This window comes from Kogia breviceps, chromosome 19 (assembly GCF_026419965.1).
Source record: "Kogia breviceps isolate mKogBre1 chromosome 19, mKogBre1 haplotype 1, whole genome shotgun sequence".
NCBI lineage: Eukaryota > Metazoa > Chordata > Mammalia > Artiodactyla > Physeteridae > Kogia > Kogia breviceps.
In genome coordinates this window covers 48,351,034-48,375,893 of record NC_081328.1, presented here as the reverse complement: position 1 = coordinate 48,375,893, position 24,860 = coordinate 48,351,034, and the positions used below count along the sequence as shown (strand labels likewise).

The window sequence follows — 24,860 nt, the reverse complement described above, 5'->3', positions numbered from 1 at the left end:
AAGGACATCTGAGTCAATCCAATAACCAGCTTCAAGCAAAGACATACTGATGGCTTTCAGTAAATGAGGTAGAGACACTGAAACTACTTTGGCAGAGTATTAGAGAAGGGTCAGAAGGCCCAGGGTGGTGTGACCACAGAACCCACCAGCTGACCATTGCCCAGGAGGGTCCAGGGGATACTCCCTTCAAAGACAACAAGAAATGCTTTGTTGAGGGGGCACCAATGTCCATGGAAAGCTAGTAGTGGCTGCCTTCTGCAGGCCAGGTTTTCATTAGGAGATACTGCCACTAACTGGGCTCCTTGGTATCAGTGAGGATGAGAAGATTCCAGAATAGCAGAGGCCAGGTGGCCATGTTTCACCATCACAGGCAAGGTGGATATAAGTACCACTATGATCAGCGAGGCTTGGTAGCAACTGGGGTGCCTCCACCTGCAGGATCTGTGGCCAACTGACCACAGTGTTCCTGGAGGTGAGATGGGTGGGTGGCCCACTAGGGAGTTGCTTGATTTGTATAATCCAGAAAGAAATCAAGATCTGGTGAGCAGAAGACTGTTCTCAGCCATTGCAATGGAAACTGGCTGTTCCGGGTCTTAGGTAGTTCTCGGATCAGAGCCTGCTGACTGAAGAGGAAAGCAGGGAGGGCTTGGCAATGACACAGCAGTAAATGCAGTGACAGTCCCCCCATCCTTCCCCAGAGGTGACTGGGGTATTTACCAGAGAACCTGTACCTGGGAAAGGGGGGTATCCAGACTTTGAAGGCTGTGGAACACGTGGGCAGGGCTGACACAAGCACTAGTAAAACGGAAACGCCATCACAGTCACAGGTTAGAGGGTAGATTACGGAAAGCCAGAGATACACGACACCCTGATCCAAGTCCATCTTACAGCGGGTCCAGCGGGTTCGCAGACCCATCCTGTCCTTTGGCTCTCATCTCTGAGTACATCATTTTGGACAAATATACTTAGCATCTGGCATAACGTTCATATTGGTTCTCTGACCTGGAAGGGCCACGTGGAAGCACATGAACCTTTCCCCAGCCTGGCCAAGACAGCAAATCAGAAAAAATAACAGCCCCCCCCGAAAACTGTGGAGATTAGATCCACCATCCAGGACTTGAAGGAGGCAAGGGTGAAGGTCCCCATTGTATCTGTGTTCAATTCACCTATAATGACCAGATGAATCACAGTAGATGATGGTGGACTCCCATGAACTTAACCAAGCCTCCAAACACAGACTGCAGTGCTTTATTTACTGGAACCAATCAATAGAGCCTCTATTACTTGGTACATGGTCGTTGATATGAAAAATGTGTTCTTTACAATCCCTATCAGTAAAGAGGGTTTAAAGCTCTTTGCTTTTATAAAAGAAGGATAGCAATACACATTTACTGTATTGCCACCGGGCTATAATTATCTTCTTGCTCTTTATCACAATCTCTGCAGGTCTTTGGTCATTTTGACATTCCAGAGAATGCCATGCTCATCCACCATGTTGAGGAGATCATGTTCATTGGACCAGGTGGGCAGAAAGTGGTAAGCACCCCAAATGCCCCAGTAGGACACATGTGTGTCAGAGGGTGAGGGAGGAAGCCCAGGAAGGTCCAAGGCTTGCTCCATTAATGGAGTATTTAGAGTTTGGAGCATTCCGGAACATTTCCTTGACGTTTATGTAAAGGCAAGCTGTTGTGCCCTATTTCTTTTCCACCAAGAAGGGGGCACAGGAACTCAGTGGCCTCTTTGGACTTTGGAGGCAGCATATGTTAATGTCTCCAAAGGCTACCAGTTTTGAGTAGGTCCTGCAGAGAGAGCTCTGCAGCAGTTTCAAGACGTGGCACAAAACTTCTGATGGTGCTAGAACCACACTGTGGTGGTGAGGAGTCTCTGGAGAGTCTCAACCACGGACACACAGCACTCACCTTGAAGTTCCTGTGACGGATTGGATACCATATGGGGTGCAAGAGGAGGACTGCATCACACACTTCTTGCATCCCACACGCCTCCTCTCACCTCCTTTCTACTCCAGGCTTTGCTGCCTGTCTGCTTAGCCGAACTGCACATCTCTGTCTATCCGAGGTCACTATGCATATGACGCCTGCAGGGACCAATGCAGGAACAAAGTTGGGGAATGCCCCCAAGTCAACACCCCATGGCACAGTCCTCCCAGTGGGCTACGGGAGCTGGTGGTTAAAACTCTCCCCTCCCTTCCCTCCATGGGCCGTTTGCAGGTGCCTTCTGCGTGGCCCCTCAGGGGTCTAGGTGGACTGAGCCCCAGTGGCCCCCTTGTTCATCAACTCAACAATACACCCTGCAGTGGCTTTCCTCCTTCCCAGCTCCCTTTCCAGCCCTCTTTCCTTTGGATCACTTCCCAAAATAAACCTCCTGCGCACAAGCCCTTGTCTCAAGCTTTGCTTTTGAGGGAAAAATCTAGACTAAGACAGGCAAGATTTGAAATCTGGAGTTTCTCATCCTGAGGAAAAAGAGCCACCTGACTTTTTTCTCCTCTCCAGTTTCCCTAATACTATTAACTGTTTTCAAATATTTGTTGGGTTAAAAGTACTTCTTAATATTATAATTAACAGGGTTTCTTTAAATTTAGAAAAGAGAGCCAAGTATGAAGATGATCACCTGTGATCAAACGATCTTATTAGCCATAAGTGTTGGTCATTAACAAGAAGAACATGGTCCTCCCCGGTCAAAGTGGCAGGCAGGGCTTCTCTGGTGGCGCAGTGGTTAAGAATCCACCTGCCAACGCAGGTGACACGGGTTTGATCCCTGGTCTGGGAAGATCCCACATGCCGCGGAGCAACTAAGCCCGTGAGCCACAGCTACTGAGCCTGCGCTCTAGAGCCCGTGAGCCACAGTTACTGAGCCCACATGCCACAACTACTGAAGCCCGCGCGCCTAGAGCCCGTGCTCCGCAACAAGAGAAGCCACCGCAATGAGAAGCCCGCACACCGCAACAAAGAGTAGCCCCCACTCGCCTCAACTAGAGAAAGCCTGGGCGCAGCCAAAAATAAAAATAAATAAAATAAATAAATTAAAATTAAGAATAGATTAAAAAAAGAAGTGGCAGGCACAGAGGTAAAACCTTTTTCCTGATGTCCCTAAGATCATTGCTGGATTGGAGACCTCAAGGACCACTCGATTCACCCCCTCCTAATGGCCTGAGGCCAGAGTCAGGGAGCTCTGGTCAGAGACGCTCTAGGTGCTGCCCTTTCCTGACACTTATCTCTAGGGTGGTGTCATTGCTCCCTACATGGATCCAGTGTCCCTTGCAAGCTCAGCTGGGAAGCTTTCCGGGCCATTCTTGGTAACCAGGTTAGAGCTGGGACTCTGGGCCAATGGGCTGTGAGGTCAGCCTATGGGACAAAGGGACCTGGGCTCTCTTGGGACATCACCCAAGAGCAGGATGCTCTGGAAGACGTTCTCTTCTCACCTGCCTCCTGGGTCCCGCTTCCTTCCAGCCCCAGGTCCTGAGCCGGGCACCTCCTTCTAGGAGGACATCTGTCCAGGCTCAGTGCTGCCCTCTGGGGAGCATTTGCCCTCATGGAACCTTCTCCTGGGCCACCTGCAGATTCACGGGCATTCGGGGCACCCCGTGACCCCCACATACGTGCTTACTCTCTTTCTCTCCCTGCTCCCTCTCTCTTTACACATCTTCAGCTCCTTTAAATCTAGCCACTCTTGCCCCTGAATCGAGGAAATGATTATTTATTTAGTTATAGAATCAATCAACATCTTGCCTCTTTCTTTTAAAACAACATGGGTTACAAGTCAGAGGCTGTGGCAGCCCCAGTGGCTAGCTAAGTGATCAGAAGGCGGTCCGTCTCTGGCCAGTTCCTGGTAGCTCTCTCTGTTCTCACCCCATCATCTCACTCCTGTCTCTTTCCGGCAGCTCCGGGGAAAGGCTTATATACAGTGACTGCAGAAACGCCCCTGCTAACCTCTGTTGGTATAACCGGAACCAAGTGGATACAGTGGGGCTGAGGCACAGCCTGGCAGGCACGCTCTCTAGCTGTAGGCCCTGCCCCGTGGCTCTCGGGATTCAGGCACAGAACCAAGGCTCTCAGTCCTTTCTTCCAGCTCCGCTATCTCCATCCCATCCACGTCAGTCAAGGCCATCCCAGCCAGCAGGCTGAGGTCCTGACACTTGCAAACAGAAGGGACTCCCTTGGGCTCACTGGCAGGCAGCGAGCAGGAGGGGCTGCCAGGAGGGTGAAGACGAAGAGGCAATGGCGCCCTCTCTGTTGGGGTCTGCGACCACTGGCTGACTTCCCCTCTCTTTGGACAATTTCCAGCTTCCAGCTGGTTCCCTGTGTGGTATCTTTGTCTGAGAAGACAGTCAGCTCTTGGCCTTCTCGCGGAATGTCGGTCCCACGCAAGCAAGAGTGGGGGAGCCTCAAGGGAGGGGTGCCTGTCTGATGGATGCCCCTTCCTGGTGCCTGAGCGGGAACTGCCTCAGGTCACGTCCCCACGCTTGGGGTTTCTCAAGCTATCTTTGACCTTGCTCTGCTTCTACAAAACAGGTGAGACGTGACACCTCCCCTCCCCTCAGGCTGCCCTCTCTCCGCCCCTACTCTCTCTTCTGCCCAGGCCACTTGTCCCACTGGTGGTTCCTGATGCACTGGGCATCCCTCCTGCAGGGGTCACTGTGGGATACTCCCCCCTCCCCAGGGGCAGGTCAGCGCACTCCCTCTGTGTTTGCACCTTGCACCTCCTGCATAGAGATGGGTCTCATTCGTATTCCTAGTGTCCAGCACAAGTGGCTGCACATCATATTTGCTTGATAAAAATACACAAAAGGAGATTGCCTGCGGAGACACAGTGAGAGGTAGAGCGTGCAGGGCTCGTGTTTGCCATAAAAGGATAGCATTTCCCTGTGTGCACGGAGCGTGCTCTAGCGAACCCTGCATCAGATAGGACAGACAGACGAGGCTCCTCTCTGGCTAAGATAACCCCCAAAGCACATGGGGCAGGGGTCTTGGAGGGAGAATATTCTTTTGCTCAGTTTTATTTATTTCTCCACATCTTTTTCAGAATTAGAAAACTTCATCTTAACACCGCCAACCCCATTTCTCTGTGGCCTCATCTGATCTTTATCTATACGTAATTATAGTTTTTACCCAGTTATAATCAGTGTCCTACTTCTTCACTTAACGGTCTTTCAAAAACACCTTCCCTGTATCGAGTCTTCCTTCCCATCATGTTTAAAGGCTGCATAATATCACAGTGAGTCGTTGCCACATAAGTCACTTGTTACCTGACTACCGGACAGGTTGGATCTAGCCGGTGCGGTTTCTTCTGCTGCTATAAATATCTTGGTACTTCAAGCTTTCTTCCCCTTTTGAATTATTTCCCAAGGATATGGTTGGTCCCAGGAGCGGGATTGTGGAGTCAAAGGGTCGGGACGGCTCTTGTTACATTCTGCCAGGTTTTGTCCTTCAAGAAGACTGGGCTGGGGTACGTGATGCGTGAGCGTCCACCTGCCCCATCACCTGCGCATCTTGTGGCTGGCTGGGGGTGTGTGGGGACGGGGAAAGGAGGTAGCATGCAGTTTGGGCTTCTGGATACCACCAGAGTGCCAATTTTTGGAGGTTACGCCTTCCCTCTCCAGGTCCTTTGGTCTCCGACTGGCCCGCGTGCCCACTGCCACAGAGCAGAGAGAGGGACTTGAGGGCAGGTGGCTCTAGCAGGCGGGGCAAAATGGGAAATGAGGGTGTGCTGTCTCCCAGCAGGGGCTATGGCTTCAGCTGTTGGGAAGGGACGGGGCTGGATCAAGACGCTCATCTCTCGGTGCGTTGCGGCCCCCACTTCTGACTTCGCCAAAGCCGGCCTCTGCCGCATCTCCCCACTCACTGTCCAGAGCCGCGAGCAGGATTTTCCAAAACCCAGCTGCTGACAAGCCACGGCAGGAGTAAGATAAATGGAAGGGCCCTTAATCCCAACTTCTTTCCATAATTAAGTTTTGAAATCACAGTTCGCTGAACCTGGTTTCAGTGGAGCAGATGGGATGGGCTCCAGGTGGAGGCCGGCCTGTGGCACCCCGGTGGGGGGAGGTTGAGGGGGATTGCGAGCCCTGCCAATAGATCAGAACTCTGCTCACTGCCCAGCCATGGGGGTGCCTTGTTCCTAGAGTCAGACGCCCCTGAGTTGGGGGAGCACTGCTGGACGGACAACACCAGCAGCTGCAGGTGCTCTGTGGTGAGTCCCCAGCTCCGACGGGTCTCCAGTTTTGAGGCCTTGTTCTCAGTATTTACTCCCCACCCTTGGAGGGGGCATCTCAAAACACCCTCACCGGAACCAGGGGCACCTCCGACGGCCAAGCCCTCCTCGAAATCATTCCACAGTGCTTGCCTGGTTCTTTGTTAAACTGACATCACTCCTTCCCTCATTCAGCACCTCTGTAGGGGACCCACGTTGTAATAGGCTCAGGGCTGGGCAGGCGGCAACAGAACAGGTGAGGCCCTAGTCTCAGGGAGCTCCCTGGCTGGGCCCGGGGGGCCTGGACATGCAAAGCCCCCTCAAGCTCTGGTTCCCTGGGGCTTTTGGAGACAACCAGCCGGCATCTCTCCCTCTTGAGTCCTGCTGCGTTTGAAAATTGACAAACACCAGAGGGCATAGCCCCACCTCAGGATCCTGGGCCACACCAGGGATGTGACAGGGTAGACCTCCCTCAGCCACCCCAGTTCTTCAAGGCTGGAGCAGGACTCTCTCTCCTCAGCCCCTCCTCTTCCATCCATTCAGCCCCCAGCAGAGGGGGTCCATGCCCCCAGGAAGCCCTGCCTGTTCCTTGCCCTATCCTGTAGCCTGGCTTCTGTTCCCAATGTCTCCTTCCTCTAGGACCCCTGCCTTTGTCACCCTGCTTTTGGAGGTCACATCTTGCCTCCTGCCCCCAGCAGACCCCTTCCTACTCTCTGTCCCACACCTGCCCACCTGCCTCTCTTCCCTCATTCGCTCCAAGGATTAGACTTCAGAGCAACTTGCTTCTTTCACAGAAAGGTCCTGACACCCTCTTCCTTCCCAGCCCTGCGGAACCTTGGCCAAGATTACAACCCTCACCTTCTCTGCTCTTTTGGAGGCTCAAATGTCCCCAGAAGGCCCACATTTTCAGTTGTTTATGGGAGGTGGTCAAAGGTGAGTATATGACAGGCTAGAAAGAGGAGTGGGGCCCCATCTGCCCAGGTTCCTGCCATTTTCCTGGGACCTGGACGTGGATGTCACCCCAGCTACCTTGTAGACAGAGATAATAGAAAAGGGATTAAATTTCCTGATTCTCTGGCGACCAGATTAGGGCCGTGGGAATAGCGGGGTGTGTCTCCCCCACCTCGTGCTCTCCTAGGAAGGGGACAGGGCGTGGCGGGGAGCAAAATCTCCTGGTTCAAACCCCATCAGACTTGCCCAGCCACACCGGCGTCTCCGTCTTCGTTCGTCAGTTTGGACCCTTCCCGAGCCGTGTCGAATCCCGACATTTTTACCTGCAGCTCCAACTAGAACCCTATGTCTAGCGATTGCCAGGGTGACCAGAGAATGACGGCGGAAACCAAGGGCCGGGCCCTCCCCAGGACCCTGCAGCCAGCCAGGCATGTCCCCTCGATTGGGTCAGCTCTGCTCAGAGGCACCCGCTCCTCTTCCTCCCTGGTTTATTCATGTCCTGGTTTTGTGAGGGTCCCAAGTCCTTCCACGGTGGAGGTGACCGCAGGCCCCAAGAGTCACCTCACACCCAAGAGATGGTATCAATCGGGTGTGGACAACAGGGGCTGATGGGCTGTGGGTGCGACCGCTTCTCTCGTCTCTGCCCCCACCAGTTGAGACTCCGGGAACATTCGTGCCCCAGGGACGGCAGGCTGTGGGAATCGCAGCCTGACTCTGTAGTTCGTGCCCCATGCACAAGCCGGGGCATCTCCCCAGCCATTCTGTACCCGGCCTCGCCCGGGATTGGGAATTGCCGACGTGGAGAAAGCTACGACGCCGTGTGTAGGCGCGGCACGGGCGTGGGCACGCAAGATGCCACCACAGACCAGACCTGCCTGTTCCTATTTCTGAAAGTGGCGCCAGCGGCTGTTGGATGGACGAGTGTCCTGAAGACCCTCCACGGAGAGGGAATGCCCACGACCCACCTGTGGGACCCCACTCAGCCCTGGCACAGCAGGTACTCGAATTCACGCAATCAAGTGAAGTTCCTCTGAAGGCCTAGGAAGGGGCTCCCTGGGAACTGCTCCTCACCAGGGCTTTTCGAACTGTGGGTTTTAGGCCCCTGATGAAGTCGCCTCTGGGGGTGGTGGGGCCGGCGGCCCCTCGTACAACTTTCTCACTCACCTCGGAAAATGGCTCTGCGGTCATTGTTGGAGTGAATGGACGCTGCATGATGATTTTTTTAGTAAAACCAGACATGGCCCTGTAGTGTAGGTGCCTCACCGAGGGACCCCCTCCCTCATTAATCAGACAAGCTCTCCCCCTGGGTGAGGAGAGAGGCTGGTCTGTAGGTCCAGGCGACCTGGAGCTCTTGGCCTTGACAAAATGAGCTGAAGGTGTCAAGGTCTCAAAAGTGATTCAGACCAAGAGAACACTGCTGCTGGCCCTCGCTGGTCGCTGGTGGGAAGGTACGAAGGGAATAAGGAAGGAGAAGCTACGTGGGAACAGGAAGGACCCCTGCATCTACCTGGGGGAGGGCGGGAGGAACTCAGGGTGGGCGGAGCTCAGTGCTGGAAGCTGGGTCCGGCCCAGGGGAGGGTAGGTTTTCTGACTCCCAGGGGCTGCCCATTCTGAGACGCCCAGGAGAGAGGAGGCCGGAGACCCAGGGGCCCCCAGATCCCAGGCCTTAGGAAAAGAAGGCACTAAATCCTCATTATAAGGCTTTTTAAATGCACAGACAGGATATTAGCGTTTAAACAGCTTCTATTACTCCAGGGCAAACTTTAAAAAACATAATATTTATAGAAAACCTCATTCAGCTCACCCTGTTTGCTCTTTATTTCTCCTGCAATTATGGCTAATTCGGAGATGGTTTGCTGGCATCTCTGCCTGTTGCGAGTCAATTATGAAGCCACCCACCGGCTCCCCCAGGCTGCAGAGAGACACGAGCCTGCCTCCGAGCCCATCCCTGTCCTGCCTCTTCCTGGACAGGAGCAAATGCCCAAGGTGCCCCTCCAGGTGCTCACACGTCATGGGCCAGTGCCCTTTCTCCCCGAGCCATCTGTCTGACCCTTCAGTCTGTCCTGGGAGCTCATTTTCTTTCCGAGGTCCGGCTCTGGAGGAAGAGGTGGGGAGGTGTTTGCTCCAGGCTAAGAAAGGAGGTTAGACTCGACCTGGGCGGGTGGTGCTGGGGGCTGGGCCTGGGGGTCTGGGGAAGGGGGTGGATGAAGAGAAGTTGGCAGAGACAGAGCCTGAAAGGCCCAGCCTGTGCTGGGAAGCTGGGGTTGGCAAGAATTAAGGGTGACTCTGAGAGTTCAGGTGGGTGGGAGGACCCTCCCATGATCCATAGGAAAAAGAAGGAAAAGCTGGTCAGAAGAGAAATGAGCAGTTTCAATGTGCTGAGTCTGAGGAGTATATGGACACCAGGTGGGCATCAGGTGGACAGTGGGAGATGAGTGGGTGCCAAGTGGAGCTGGGGAGGGGTCCAGGCTGGGGTGCTGACTTGGGAGTTGGCGGTTTGAGTGCCGTCTCCCAAATTGGGGTGGGGACGTGGCTCAGAGAGGGAGATCCGGGAGAGAAGACCAAGCAAAGGGGTCTGCCTGCTGTGGCCCCCTGCCCTTTCTACTATGGCAAATCCCCACCTGGAGGTGAAGGCCAACCAGGGAAGATGAGAGGGGGAGACTCGCCTGATCAGGTTCCAGCCCTGCCCTAAAATAGCCTCAAAAATTCCGGAGGGGATACTCTGGCATGTCCCCCAGTCCTGGCTGGGTGAGTGGACAAGGACAGAGCCCTGGAGGGGAGGGGGTCCTGGGAGGCAAGATCCCCCAAGAGAAGCCACAGCCCCAAAAGAAGCAGACTGCCTAGGGGGCACGGGCCTCTCCTCTGCATCCACCCAGCCACCTGGGAGCGTCTCCTAGTTGCCAGACCCAGACCACAAGAAGTCCCACCAGGATCTGGAGGGACCCCCGGGCCACAGGAAGGACGAGGGGCCAGCACACGAATGCCAGCCTGGTGCTGCCGGGAGTCAAGATACAGAGAGAAATCCGTTCTGCTTGCTGGTTGAAGAATAGCGTCCCTGGGGCAGTGTCCCCTCAGATAGGCCTTGAAGAACAAGGAGGAATTTGCAGAGCAGACAGAGGCTTGGGCAGCCAGGGCGTTCCTGGCAGAGCTCATGGTCTTTGTAAAAGATGGAGGCCTGGAGCATCTAGGCATGTGCTGGCCCTAATCTGCCCTGGGTGGGAATGCGGTGAGCAGGGCTCAATGGAACTCAGCTTGTGACCGCAGCCGAGGGGTTGACCACAGCCATCCTGGCTCCCAGTGGCTATTTCCCTGGTTGTTCAGCTCAGCGCCTGCTCTGGGCTCGCCCACCTGCTGGGGTCCTGCCCTGCACTCCCCGGTCCGGTCATTCCTGCCGCCCGGCTTTCTGCTCAGAGCTGAGCTTCCCATCCTGACGCCTGGCACCCCCACGCAGGAGGCCGGGGAGGCTCCCACGGTGTGGGAGTAGGGGAGGCAAAATCTCCCAGCCTAACACATCTCCCCGGACCGGATGGGGAAGGGGAGACCTCCTCCGAGGTGAGAACAGAGAGAGGGGGAGAAAAGGACCACCGTTTGTTTTTGCGAAAGGTCGCTCTTGGCTTCAGAGGCGGGGAGGTGGAAGACGGTAGGAGCAGAGGGGAGACCTGCCCCCGAGACCCCAGCCCCAAGCCTGGGAGCCGGTGGGGAGGGAGGAGAAGCCGCTGCCACTGCAGGGGTACAGAGTGGCTGGCTCTGGGCGCTGCACTGAGGCCAGGCCGAGATGAGGCACTGCTGCAGCCGGGCCAGAAGTTGAGTGCAGCGTGGGGGACGGTGAGACGGCGGGAATGCCTGGGGCCCCGTGCGTGCGTGTCTGTGTCCCACAGCTGTCCTGCCTCAGCATCTTCCAGGCTGCCCTCCCCATGAGCCGCTGTGCTGCTGGGGGTGCCGCTTCCAGACACGCAGCCTTGCAGCGTGGCCAGCCTTCTGCATTCCCGCTCAGGCCTGCCCGAAGCTGGCTGGCCCAGATGGCTGGCCTCCCTCAGGCCAGGGCTGCCTACGGTCACCAGCCACCTAGGGACCCGGGCCCGCCCCAGGCCGGGTGGGAGGCAGATCCACCATCCGCCTGAAGGCAAGACCCGCCCAGCCCCCACAAGGCCATTGACCCCTCTTTGAAGGAACAAAAGAAAGAGATGAAGCCATTCTTTCTATGGTTCTTAAGGTTTCTTCCAACGGGGGAAACTGAGGCCCAGAGGCCGGATATGGGGATGGGGGTCCTATGTGTGGAGAGTGGCAGTAGGTGGCCGGCCTCCTGTCACCCTTGGGCCTGGGCTGGTGCCTTCAGGCTGGGAGAGGACGGGGACCACCTCTGATAAGCCCAGCCCTTCCCTTGCCTGGAGGGTGGCTTCGGGCCTGCTCAGTGGGAACCACCTTATCCATGCCCCATCATCCCCACCCAGGGGGACCCGGTTGAGAAGGGAGGAGGGCTGGACAGAGGAGGAGGTGGGTTTGGGGGCTGGGAGCCCCCTGGCTCCCCTCCAAGCCCTGGCCTGCGCTTCCCAGGCTGGACGAGCCCAAAGGAGGCACCAGGACAGGGGCAGTGACCTCAGACTTTCTGGCGGGGATGCTGGTGGATATGGGGAAGGGTGGGGGTGCAGGGGGAGGGTCTCAGAGGGCAGGGGTGTTCGTGTGCTCTTGTTGAATGCTCTGTAACTGTGTTACAAAATCCTTCACAAGCCACAAACATTGGAGCGTGGAAGAGATGTTCAGAGAAGGCCTGATGCCCTAGGAACCCACTGCCTGATTTCTAGCAGGTCTGCTGAGCTCTAGGGCTCCCTGAGGGTGCCAGCACTTATGAGCTGGCCCGTGCCAGGGAGCAAGCCTGGCCGGAGGCTTTGGAGGCTCTAAAGCCTGCAGACCCAGCTCTGCCAGTCACAGCTGTGCTCTGAGCCTCAATTTGCTCATTTCTAACTGAGGTGACAATGCCAGCCATGCTCCTAGGCTGTTTCAGTGATTGGGTAAGATTGATCAAATGATCAGTGATCAAACAAGATGCATAAAAAGCCTGTACCCTCATACCACTTGAGGATGAGTGATGGAGAAACAGGACATCACAGTGGAAAGGGGTCTCCCCGCCTCCCTGAGGCTTGAGGAAGGGCCTGGTGCCCTGTGCTTTGCAAAAGCGCCCCCCCACCCCCGCCCTGACGCCCACCCCAGGTCCCTGGGCATCCTCCTCTGGGTCCTTGCCGAGGTGATGAGTAGTCGCACTTGTCAACACAGTGCTCAGGGCTGGCACCTGGTCACCTTTCCTCTGAGTGTGTCCAGAGAGCCCTGTGGAAGCAGGCTTCGGACATAGAAAGCTCAATGACCAGAGCGCCCACCACTAGTGGTCTTGAGAGCCCGTCCTTACTTTCTGTGACATCCAGCCCGGTCATGTGGCCTTGCCCCTATACTTGGACTTGCCATCTCCGCCCTGGGAGACGGACAGCTCCTAGAGGGCAGGGGCTTGGCCGTGCCTGTTGTTGCCGGGGCAGCCAGCGTGGTGCAGGGCACACAGCAGATGCCTGAACGTGTTGGCCAGAGGGCTGAATAGAGAACTTAAAGGCTGCAGAGCATGGCTGGGCTGCCCTTTAGGGAGGGTGGAGGTGGGGCAACCCCTCATGGAGAGAAAGAAGCAGTTTCCTCCATGATCTGGGTCACTGTTGACAAGCCAACAGGCTGGAGGCTCAGGTCTGGAGAGTTTGGGCCACACCTCTGGGATGTGGGTGGGAGGTCTGCCCTCCCCCACTCCGAGCATTTTGGGAGCTCACCCTTTCCTGCGTGCCTCTCTATCCCCCAGGGACCTGACCATGCCACCAGCACTGTCCCTGAATAAGTCGCATGTCTGCTGGCATCCTCTGTGCTCTGGGGTGGCCACACTATCACCCTCTCTAGAAAGACTGGCTCAGATGGCAATGTCTCGTGGGCAGCGCCTGCGGTGAATTAAGCTCTAGGGTGTCTGCTATAAAAATGTACGCCTGAGTGCACACACGTGGAAATGCAGGAGACCGCAACACAGCTGCATGCATTACTGCACCCACACACATACACACATACACCCGTGTGCACACGTGGGTGCACACACACTCTACATGACGACACTGCCCCCACAAATGTACCAAGGTGGCACACACATCAGGGTGGCCCCCAGTTGGCAGGCCATGTCCCCCACGCCCTGGAGGTCTTCAGTTTGTCAGCCACAGGGGGGCGCCGCAGGGCCCCAGCATAGAGACTTGGCTCTGCACCTGGGCTGGGCGGTGACATCTGCCACAGATACAATCCACAGCCCTGCAGCTGGTGTCATGAGACATGGAGAGGATGCAGCATGCTCCGGTCAGAACGCCAGCAGTTATGAGTAAGAAATGATGAGGCGAGAAGGAAGAGGGTCTGGGAGCAGCTCTCCCAACCAGTGGGGCTGGGGAGGGCATTCTAAGGGCCACCGTCCACACAATCCAAGCTCAGCTGCTCTGTGGCAGTGCCCCTCCAGCACAGCAATAGAGCAAACAACGCATTCAACAATGCAGCAGGAGGAGGGGGGTCTTGGGAAGGGGAAACCCACCTCAGCTCTGAGACAGGGGCAAGAAGAGCAAGGGAAAGGTGGGGCACAAAGGGAGGGCAGCCTTGAATTCACACCTGACGCCTCACACACCATCACGCCCGGCGGGCTCTCCGTGTGTCCTGATCTAAAGAAGTGCTGCAGTCTTCTTCCTGAACAGTAACATGTGGAGGCCAGCCTCCCGCCGAGAGCCTGAGGAGTCACCTGGCCCTCCCCTTTCAACAAATGAAACTCCCCTGCAGCCTTCAAGGTTGGAAAGGAACTCATCCATCACCGACCAGCTGTCATCCTTAGAAAGTTCTCCCTTTAGGCAGCCCGTAAAACCTGCCGCCTGGACTCCTCCCTCTGATTTCAGCTGACCTGAGGCCACATGGAGCAAACCACCTTTTCCTTCGGCGGGCCAGCCCTCGGACACTCCAGGACAGACCGTCTGGCTGCCCAATCTTCCTCCACCAGGCAAACAGCTCTTATCCCTGCAGCCGTTTCCCTGGGGAGTCCCATGAAGCATCATAGCGGTGCCTTCAAAGTGATCCCAATGGTCCAGGGGGCCTCCAACAAGCCTCCACCTTCCATAATCTGGGAATGTACCTTCACTCATGTGATCCAAATAACATGAGCTTTCGAGGCCACCGCTTATACTCAGGGTGACTGCACCCTCCAGCTTGTCTGGGACACTCTGGGTTTACAGGTAACAGTGTCCCCAGTCTGGATAAGCTATTTCGTCACTATTATAGACTAAATGTTTCCCTCCCTCAAATTCACATGTTGAATCCGTGACCCACAGTGTGATGGTATTAGGAGATGGGGCCTTTGGGAGGTGATTAGGGTCAGATGAGGTCACGATGGTGGGGCCCCTGTGTTGGGATAAATGTCCCGATTGCTTCCTGCTTCTGCTTTCCATGTGAGGACACAATGAGAAAACGGCGATCTGCAACCCAAAAGAGGGCCCTCACCAGAACCCGACCCTGCTGGCACCCTGACCTTGGACTCCAGCTTCCAGAACTGTTAGCAATAAATGCCTTTTCTTAATAAGCTGCCGGGTCTGTGGTGTAATGTTACAGCAGGCCAGATGGACTGACACAGTCCCCCTAATTGTACTGAATTTACTATCAGTTAAAACCCCTGGGTCTTCCCTCTCTAAAATTCATCAGTTTAGTGTTTTTGGACCTCAGAGCAAGATTTGACATTTAGTGTTATTAAATTTAGCTCAATTTCATCTATGGCCCTAGCTAGTATTAGTTATTCTCAGTTTCAGATCAACCAGAATCTGAACATCATGCCTGTTACGTGCTTACATAAATCACTGATAAAAATCCCGCCTCGGATAGGGTTGAGAGAAGAGCCTTGTGGCATACCACTAGGGACACCCCAGGAGCCAGCGCTCTTTGGAGACAATCATTCAGACAATTCCGAATGCACCTAACTATACTGCTATCCAGTCCCCGATTAGAAGAGGGTGTGGTCAGGGTGGGCCTAATTTAAGAGGTGATGTTCAGGTCAATCTGGAGGAGCCGAGGGAAGGAGACCTAAGGCTCTTTGGGAGGAATGTTCCGGCAGAGGAGTACCCCAGGCAAAGGCGGTCATGGGATGTGTCTGGCTATTCAGAGGACAGGCAAAGCGGCCCCATGAGCTGGAGTAAGGAGAGTGAAGGGGAGCAGTGGGAGAGGTGGTCAGAGGAATAATGGGGTCAGATCACATGAGGTCTTACATGGGAGGGTGTTGGGATGACTGGCTTTTCTTTAAGAGAACTGGCAGCCCTGAGAGGATCTGAGCTGAGGAGGGGCAAGTTACAAGGTCCAACTCATCATTAAAACCCCCGTGCACAGTCCTTAAAAAGGGGGAGGGCCAGGTATCTAAGGAGGAAGACCTTAAGACCATCTCCACTCACCCTAAGGATTCCTTCAGAGCCAGTGCCCACAGGGGAGTGGGGATGGTTTCTCGGCTCAATCACCAGTCCTCTCCTATCCTTCCAACCTTGATCAAGAGAACATGTGTTTGTGGTGTCTTTGATGGCACCAGGCACCTCTTGAGGGTCAAACTTCTGGGGCAGAAAGAGTCTGAATCTGGCATCACTCAGACCTGGGCTAATTCCAGCTCAGCTGCTGACTTGCAGTGTGGCTTTGAGAAAGTTACTTAACTTCTCTGAGCCTCACCTTCCTTTTTGGCAAAATGGGATAGAATCATTTACTTTCCCGGATGGTTATGAGGTTTAGAAATTACCAAGGTAAAGGGCCTGGAACACAGGTGGTGTTTGATAAGTGATCACCACTATACATTCAATCAAGGGAATTTGCAATTATAAGAATGAAGAGAGAAGCAGGTGTGAAAGTGGGGGTTGGGGGCGGGCAAGTGAATTTATTCACCAAGAAACCGGAGAAGGAAAAACTCCAACTCGGCAACTTGTTCAGGAGTCTCTGGGGCCCGGCCAGCCTCGGGGACCCTCAGACTTCTGGGCAGTGGCTTCCTTCGTGGCTTGGCCTGCACAGAAGCAGCTGCAGACGCTTTTCTGACCCCATCTCGTTCTGCATCTCCTGTCCTTCCCTCCTTCCCTCGAATGCATCTGCAGATACCAGAGAGTCAGGAGGCTGGACACCCAGCAAAGAAGCCTGGAGATTTCTTGCTGGTTTGGCCGAGAGCACCGGTTCTGTGTGCCGAATCCCGGAAGGCTAAATCCAGCAGAGGAAGAACAGAAGCCCCGAGAGACTGAAGCTGCGTGTTGAGCAGCAGGTGAGAGCACATCCATGGAGGCAAGTTGGACCTCTGCCTCTGAGTGGTTTTCCCTTTATTCCCATAGACTGGCTGGAGGTGTGCCACCCACCCCCCGCCTCCCACCAGGAAGGGGTGATTATTTGCTCGGGTATCAGTCTGGCTGGTTCAGGGTGGTGTCCTGAGCCCCTAGCACAGGGCCTGGAGCACAGTAGGTGCTCATGGCATCGGCGTGGACGGGATCACTGGTGCTGCCCAGGGCCGTCCCAGGAGGATTTCGTGCAGGAGCAGGGGCCCTCTCAGTGTCTTGCTGGCTGGGGTTCGAGGGGAAGGGTGGTAAGGAGAGCTGACCTGGGGCCAGTACTCATTATTATGTACTTTATAACTTTTCAGAAAAACACTTGTTGCTGAAAGTGAGGGTGCGGTCACTCCAGGCTCAGGGGTCTGGCAACCGCCTGCAGCAGCAGTAGACAGGAGCATGCATGTGATGGTAGAAAGGACAAATGCAAAGTGCCCGGGGAGACGCTGAGCCGCTCAGGGGACATAGGGGGTGACCCTAGTGCTCAGGTGAGGGTGGAGGGACCCAGGAGCAGAGGGAGGACGGCCCAGTCCTCTGTGCTGGTTTTGCCTTTCTGGTCACCTCACCAAGGCCAGGGAGGTCCCGAATTACAACCTCATCACATGGCGAGGGACCTCCACTTTGCTAAGTGGTGAGCCGATAACGTAACGCTGCTTTTCAGCCACCAAAAGGAATAAAACCTGCCTTCTTTGTGGACCATGCCAGTGGATCCCAGAGACCTCTGGCCCTTCTGTTGGCCTTGAGGAAAGGCCTGTAGGATCAAAAGGAATCCAGCGTGGACAGCCAGGCTGGCTGGCGCCCATGTCTTTCTGCCCGTCCCCCCAACAGGGGCAGACGTCCGAGAGAGACTGGACAGTTTCTCCTTTCAAGCCTCCCGCACAGGCTTTTCCCACAAAGGGTTCTGTCCTAGGCAGGTCGTGTCAACGCCTCACTAGCTCCCTTCTCTCCCAGAGTGCTGCCTGCAAGCTCTCCGTGCTCCCTCTGGCACGTGCCTTGGGCAAAGCTGTCCACTCTGGAGCAGGTGGGGGGCGGCTTTGAATTCTGGGAGAGAGAGATGTGTGTCTTGCTCTCTGCACCGTGACCCACCTTCTGCTCCTTGAAACCAGATGATAAATTACTCTGCCCAAGCCGAACACGCCGGACAAGCCTCCTCTCCAACCGTAATTAATACTCGGGGGAAAACACAGACTCGGGGTTTTTACACTTTCGCACAAACATGGATGCGCGCACATAGGCTCTTTCTGTTGTCCTCTAATCCCATCTCAAATGTTTCACGTCCTGCTTCTTTTATGGGTGGCACAGAGCCACCCAGCCGGATACATCCTGAAAGCCAAGGGAGGCTCTGGGGACACTTGTCAGTCCCTGCGACGCAGAGCTTGACGGTTTGGGAGCTGATTTTCTGGCAGGCAGTGCCCACGTTGCTGGCACAGTGTAGCTTTGGCCTTAGAGTTAGACATAGCCATGGGTTTGGGTGAACCCTTTGTGATCAACATTTTCAGGCATTTCTCCCCACCCTTTGTTTTTATTCCCGCTATGGCAGCCTAACTGATGCACTAGTCCAAACACACGTGTGCATATATATCAAAGAGCTCCTGACAGCTGATATTCCTAAAAGAAGCTCTACACTGAGTCAGGAGCTTTGCAGTCCCATGAAGCTAGACTGCCGACAACCCTGATAACGGAAATGCTCTGTCAAAGGTCGGGAGAGCCCTAGTGGGCCAGGCAGGGTCGAGTCCCCTGTGTCCCATATGCCGGTCAGTTAGCTCCTTTGGTGTGGCAGGTGGAGCCATGGTCGGGAAGGGGCTCAGAAACCCAAGCTCAGGAAACCCACACTCTCTTACAGGGATCATCAACTTTGCTCAAGGGAAATTCTCAGCATGAAAAGAAGCCCGGGCAGCATATGTCTGGGCAAATCATTTACCCATCCTAAGCCTCAGTTTCCCCCATCTATAAGATGGACCCGACGGTCAATGGGATAACATGTTGAATGAGCTGACAGCTGTGTGAGCCCCTCGTAAGCGGGGAGATGCCGTGCACAGATAAAGGACTAAGAGTGCAGCTCCTGCCATGCCTGCGATTTGGAGGAGTGAATGGCCTTAGCCTCTGACGGGTCCTCCTCCCTGCTCAGTTACTTGTGTTGGGGTCAAGGTGGACGCTGCCCCCGATATGCTTAAGCCGTGAGGCAGTTGGGGCTGCTGAGGGACTCTCGGTTCCCTTCTCCCCCACCACTGGGGGGTTTCTGACCTCCCCACCACTGAGGTTTTAAGAGGCTTGGAGGTATTGTCCTGGACCTCCCCCTTTATTCTTTACAATCAAAAGTTTCCTGAGAAGAGATTTTGTGAAGAGCCCTTTGTAACGATCTTCTAAGAGCTAAGCTCTTGATGCTGCAGATTCCTCTTAATTGAGGTGGGCAGTGGGTGGGCCATTCTCAAGGAAAATGAGACAATGGTGTTTGTCTCTACACTTGGACCTCTCACTCCCAGGCCCGAGGTGCCTTGACCAGAGCCTAAGCCTGCCTCCTTCTCAGGAGCTCTGCCCCCTTCCATCCCGGTGTCTTGAGCCAAGAGTGGTTTTTAAGACATTGGACACCAGACAATGAAGGACAGTGATCTCTCAGAGATGGGAAACCAGTGAGAAGAGTCCCCATGGCTTGCCATCTAGAGAGTTTTCAGTCCAAAGTGCAGGGACCCCAAGTAGAGCCTGGTGTTGTCCTTGAGCTGAGACAGAGCTGAGAGCTGGGGAGACCAAGCTGGCTGGAGCTGCAAGACTGGATAGCAGAGAGGAGAGAGCTGGAAAGAGCAGGGATCCTGGAGAACTGTAGAGGGTCCCCAGTGAGTATTCAGCTGAGTACTCATCAGCACATGCATTTGAGGGAAGAACCATCTGAAAGGATTAGAGGAAACTGTGCTTGGCACTCACTCGGGGCCAGGAAGAGTGTGTGTCCTCACCAGCCAGACTGGGACACTTCCTGGTTCCTGGAGCTCAGAGGGGCTTGCCTTGGTAGTAGGGGACACTGAACCTAGACTAACCATGCCTTGGGGCCTGTCTAACAAATCTTAAAAGCAAGATCTGAGAGGATCAAACTCTTTCTAAATAACTTAATTGCATCCCAGACCAAAGCTCAAGAGTATTTATAGGAATAAAAGTATCCAGCACGCAAGAAGATAAAATTTACAGTATGTAGCATCCAATTAAAGATTACCAGGCATGGGCTTCCCTGGTGGCACAGTGGTTAAGAATCCGTCTGCCAATGCAGGGGACACGGGTTCGAGCCCTGGTCCGGGAAGACCCCACATGCCGCAGAGCAACTAAGCCCGTGCGTCACAACTACTGAGCCTGTGCTCTAGAACCTGCGAGCCACGACTACTGAAGCCCGTGTGCCTAGAACCTGTGCTCTAGGCCACCAGCAGTGGTAACTATATGGATAAATATATGACTTTTTCCTTATTACTTAAATCTCTTTAAAGTATAACCGTTTAAACAAAAAACAGCATTGTAAGGTTTTGTAAGGTTTATTATACATGCATAAAAAAAATGCATGGTAATAATAGCATGAAGGTCCAGGGGGGAGAAATGGAAGTGTACTTATACTTGTGCCAAGTGGGTTAATATCACCTGAAGGTAGACTGTAATTAGCTAAATATATACATTGTAAACTCTAAAGCAACCATCAAAATAACAAAATAAGAGGTATAGCTAATAAGTCAAGAATGGAGATAAAATGGAATAATAAAAAAATACTCAATCCAAAAGAAAGCAATAAAAGAGGGAAAAGGGAATAAAGAACAAATGAGAAAAACAGAAAAAATAGTGAGATGATAGACTTAAGCCTATACTGGATTACAGTTTGAAAATCAATGAATATAATTCACCAAGTTTTTAAAGTTTTTTTTTTAAGGCAGCAATTAGAGGAAATGATCCTCTTTTTTTTGAATTTTTGAATTTTATTTAATTTATTTTTTTATACAGCAGGTTCTTATTATTTATCCATTTTATACATATTAGTGTATATATGTCAAAGTTGTTTTTTTAACAAACTAAAAAAGGAAAAGCATATGACCATTGCAGTAGACACAGGAGAGGAATTTAACAAAAATCAACATCAATTTCTAATAAAAAATGAATAAAACCTTTCAACAAGCTAGCAATAGAAGGGAACTAGGAATAGAAGGGAATCTATGAAAAACCTATAGCTAATATCATATTTGACAGTGAAAGGCTTACTATCTTTTAAGATCAAGAATGTCCATTTTCACCACTTCTATTCATTGTTCTACTGGAGGTTCAGTGGAACAAGGCAAGGAAAAGAAATAAAAGGTCTCCACATTGGAAAGGAAGAAGTAAAACTGTCTTTAGTCACAGACAGCATGATCATCAATATAGAAAAATCTGATGGAATCTACAAAAAAGCTACTAGAACTAGTAAGTGAGTTTAGAAAGGTTTCAGGATAGAAGATTGATATTCAAAAACATAATTGTATTTCTATACACTAGCAACAAACAATCAGAAATTGAAAGAAAAATACTATTTAAAATAACATAAAATATGCAGTACCTAGGGATACTCCACAAAAATTCACACATTATTGATTGCTAGAAATTCAGTCACATATCTCTATAAATTCTCCTAGTGTGGTAACATGAGTCAGATTAAGAAATCTTGGTTTTCCCTCCAGTTTGAAGGCCAGACAAAATGTGAGCTTAAGAGGCCTCTCTCATGCTTATTGTCTCCCGGGTCCCACTGGGTTGCAACTACCTGGCTTTATAACTCAGAGTTAGTAGAAAGAGGGATGAGAGTAGTATTTTTTCCCAGGTTGGAGGAAATCCTGGACCACATTTCATCACAACCCCCATGGAAGAAGAATACAATAAAAGATGAAAATCTAAATGGTAAAGAAATCAAAAAGGGACAGGGAAAAGATCTCTTCAAACCACTTTACTTATGAAAGTATAAAAGTCCTATTCATAGTAGGGTTAATTTTTCTACTGCATTCCTTTACATGCTTCTTCCTTATGGGTGAAGGAAGGTGGGAAATTTTGCAAGCTAGAGGTTATGCTCCAGCTACAATCACCCACTGCTTGGACCCTTTCTTTAAAAATGAATAAAGTGGCCATTATTTAAAAAAATGCAGTACCTAGGGATAAATCTGACAAGAGACATGTAAGACCTATACACTGAAAATTGCAAACTACAGATGAGAGAAAGGAGCCCCAATTAACTGGGGAGACATACCTTGTTTATGAGTCAGGAGACAATACTGCTAAGATTCAAGTTGATCTATAGACTCAATGCAATCCGGATCAAAACCCCAGTGGGCATTAAAAAAAAAATTCATGCATGGATTCTAAATTTAGGGGACCTAGAATAGTCAATACAACTTTGAAAAAAAAGAACAAAGGTGGAGGGCTAACATCACCTGATTTTCAGACTTATTATAAAGCTACAGTAATCATGACAGTATGGTATGGCATCAAAGCAAACAAATAGATCAATGCAACTAAGTCCAGAAATGGACCCACACATATATGACAACTAATTTTTCACCAGGCGGAAAAGGTAATTCAATGGATAAAGGACAGTTTTTTTTAAAATAAGTAATACTGAAATCATGGGCTATCCATATGCAGAAAAATGAACATGAGGCCATACCTCCCACCATACACAAAAATGAACTCAACATAAATCATAGACCTAAATGTAACACCTAAAACCTATAAAATGTTTAGAAGAATGGATAGGAGGAAAAAAGTCTTGGTGACTTTGGGTCAGGCTAAGATTTCTTAGATACAGCATGATCTATGAACAACACATTAGTAAACTAGGCTTTATCCAAATGAAAAAGTCAGCTCTTTGAAAGGACACTATTGAGAGAATGAAAAGTCAGACCAATTGGAAGAAAATATCTGCAAAGCAGGTGTCTGATAAAGGACTTGTATCAAGAATATATAAAGAACTCCCCAAACTCAACAATAAGAAAACAAACCACCCCAAAAATATAGGCAAAGATTTGAACAGACACTTCACCAAAGGAAATTTTGGAATGTCAACCACCCACATGAAAGGTGTTCAACATCATTTGTCATCAGGGCAATGCAATGGAAACCACGACCAAATACCATTTCATACCTGTTAGAATGGTTAAAATTATGAAGACCGATAACACCAAGTGTTGGCGAGAATATACAACTGTGGTCCTCACACCTGGCTGGTGGGAATGTGAAATGCTGCAATCGCTTTGGAAGACAGTTTGGCATTTACTTAAAAAGTTGAACATACACTTTCCATAGGATCCAGCCATTTCATTCTTGGTATTTTACCCAAGAGAAAAGCAAGCAGGTGCCTATACAAAGACTTGGACACAAATGCTCATAGCAGCTTTATTTGTAATAGCCCCAAACTGGACACAACCCAGATGTCCTTCAAGGACTAAATGGATAAACAAACTAGGGTGCATTCATAGCATAGAATACTACTCAGTAATAAAAAGGATGAACTATGGATGTACCACCACCTGGATGAATCTCAACATAATTATCCTGCGTGAAAGAGGCTAAACCCCACCCTCCCCAAAAGAGTACATATGGCATGATTCTATTTATATAAAACTCTAGGGAAAACAAACCATTTTATAGTGACAGGAAGCAGATCAGTGCTTGACCGGGAAGAGGGGATTGGGAAAGCGTGAGAGGAAGAGGTTAAAGGGGCATCAGGAAAGTTTCGGGGGTGATGGATACGTTCGGTATCTCGACAGTAGTGATGATGTTGTGGGTATAAACATATGTCAAAACGTTAAATCGCACACTCTAAATACAAGTAGTTGATTGTGTGTGCGTTATACTTTGATAAAGCTGATGAAAACACCAAGTTTGCAAACGTTCAAGTCAGCAAATCACTGCATCATTCCTTAGAGCACAAATGGACTCTTTATCCCACAGACAGAGTCACCTGAGGACTGGTTTGTATGCTTCCATGTAAAATGAGACTCTTTTATAAAGACGGCATGGCAAGAAAGCTGCCATATGTAGCCACTGTCCTTGCGGCTACAATGCTCCGTAAGAGCATGAGCCCAAGGCTGACGGCACTTTCTCTGTCCCCTCCTACGGAGAAACGCATCGAACACCCACAGAAACAGGACAGCCACTCCCTGGGGACCCTGTCATGCGTCGCCCAGGGCCACGAGAAGAGGAGCCCTGATGGAAAAGCCAGTGAGCGGGCTCCGCGCTGTCCTCCCCACATAGCCCCTGTGGTCTGCGGTGAGCGGTTTCCAGGACAAAGCTCCCTGGCCAAGTCAAGCTCCATTTGGCCAACGCCCACTTCTGGGCCAAGCAAGGGTGGGCTTGCAGCAAAAACAATACGAAAGCGAACACCAAACTAAGTTTCCAGTGTTTGGCTCAGGAAGGCGTCAGACTCCTCCCACTTGACAGCGTTACTTCCGTTTCTGATCTGAGAACAGCTCTGCCATCCTTGTCACCTGAAGCCCAAGACCGAGGAGCCCATGAGGAGAAGCCCGCTGGGACCCAGGCTTACAAATACACGGCGAACCTGCCTTTTCTAATTTCGTTCACAACAAATATACATTATGTTTATAATAACCTTTCCCCAAAAGTATAACTCTGAAAGTGCATCAACGAAGGAGATCAGCTGCAGGCAGAAGAACACAGGGACCCAGGGCTCAGGTCACAACTCTCCAGTCCCCCCGTGGGGATCGGCATTGAGAACCGAGCCCCCTCCCCGAGGAGACCAGGCCACAGAGGGGAGTCAGACCACCCTGGACCAGTGAGCCTGAGGTGCCCTTGGTTCAGAAGGCTGTGCAGTTCATGGGTGCACACCTGGGCCCTGAGTACCTGGGACAGGGGAAGGGAGGGCAGGGACCAGGAAGGAATCAGCACTGCTTCCCTGGCCGCTTGGAGCTGCTAAGCAGTGTCACCTTTAAACAAACTCCTGTCCCCTCATTTCCCCGCTGGCTCCTCTGGCCCCCCAGGCCTGCCTTCCCAGGCATTTTGGACAGGCCCATTGGGGGATATGAGCTAAACAAGCCACCCCCGCTTCAGCCTCCACAAATCCCCTCCCTCCAGAGCACAGGAAACCCAGAACCCCCAGCAACCATTGTCAGCGGCTCTCAAGATATTCAACATGGGCATATCTGTCAAAAACTATTCAGGAAAAAAAAAGAGAAAGTCTTCATACCTTTTATTCAGCCAATTTTTCCCGAGGCACTGTGGGCTCTCTAAGAAAAAAAAAGAGAGAGAAAAAGGGGAGAGGATTAGAATCATCGTCTTCATCGCACATCTGGTTGCTGGCTGCGAACTGCTCATTGACTAGCCAAGTCTGGA

The 24,860-nt window shown here is 52.0% G+C and overlaps 1 protein-coding gene across 19 annotated transcripts in view; it reads right to left on the bottom strand.

Moving 5' to 3' along the window:
* Positions 1-24,860, bottom strand: part of RBFOX3 (RNA binding fox-1 homolog 3) — a 505,472-nt gene that overhangs the window by 100,492 nt on the left and 380,120 nt on the right. For all 19 annotated transcript variants that reach the window (XR_010838272.1, XR_010838271.1, XM_067021693.1 and 16 more), the window contains one exon: positions 24,715-24,754. The gene's annotated coding sequence lies outside the window, so the exon portion shown is untranslated. The remainder of the gene's footprint in view (positions 1-24,714; positions 24,755-24,860) is intronic.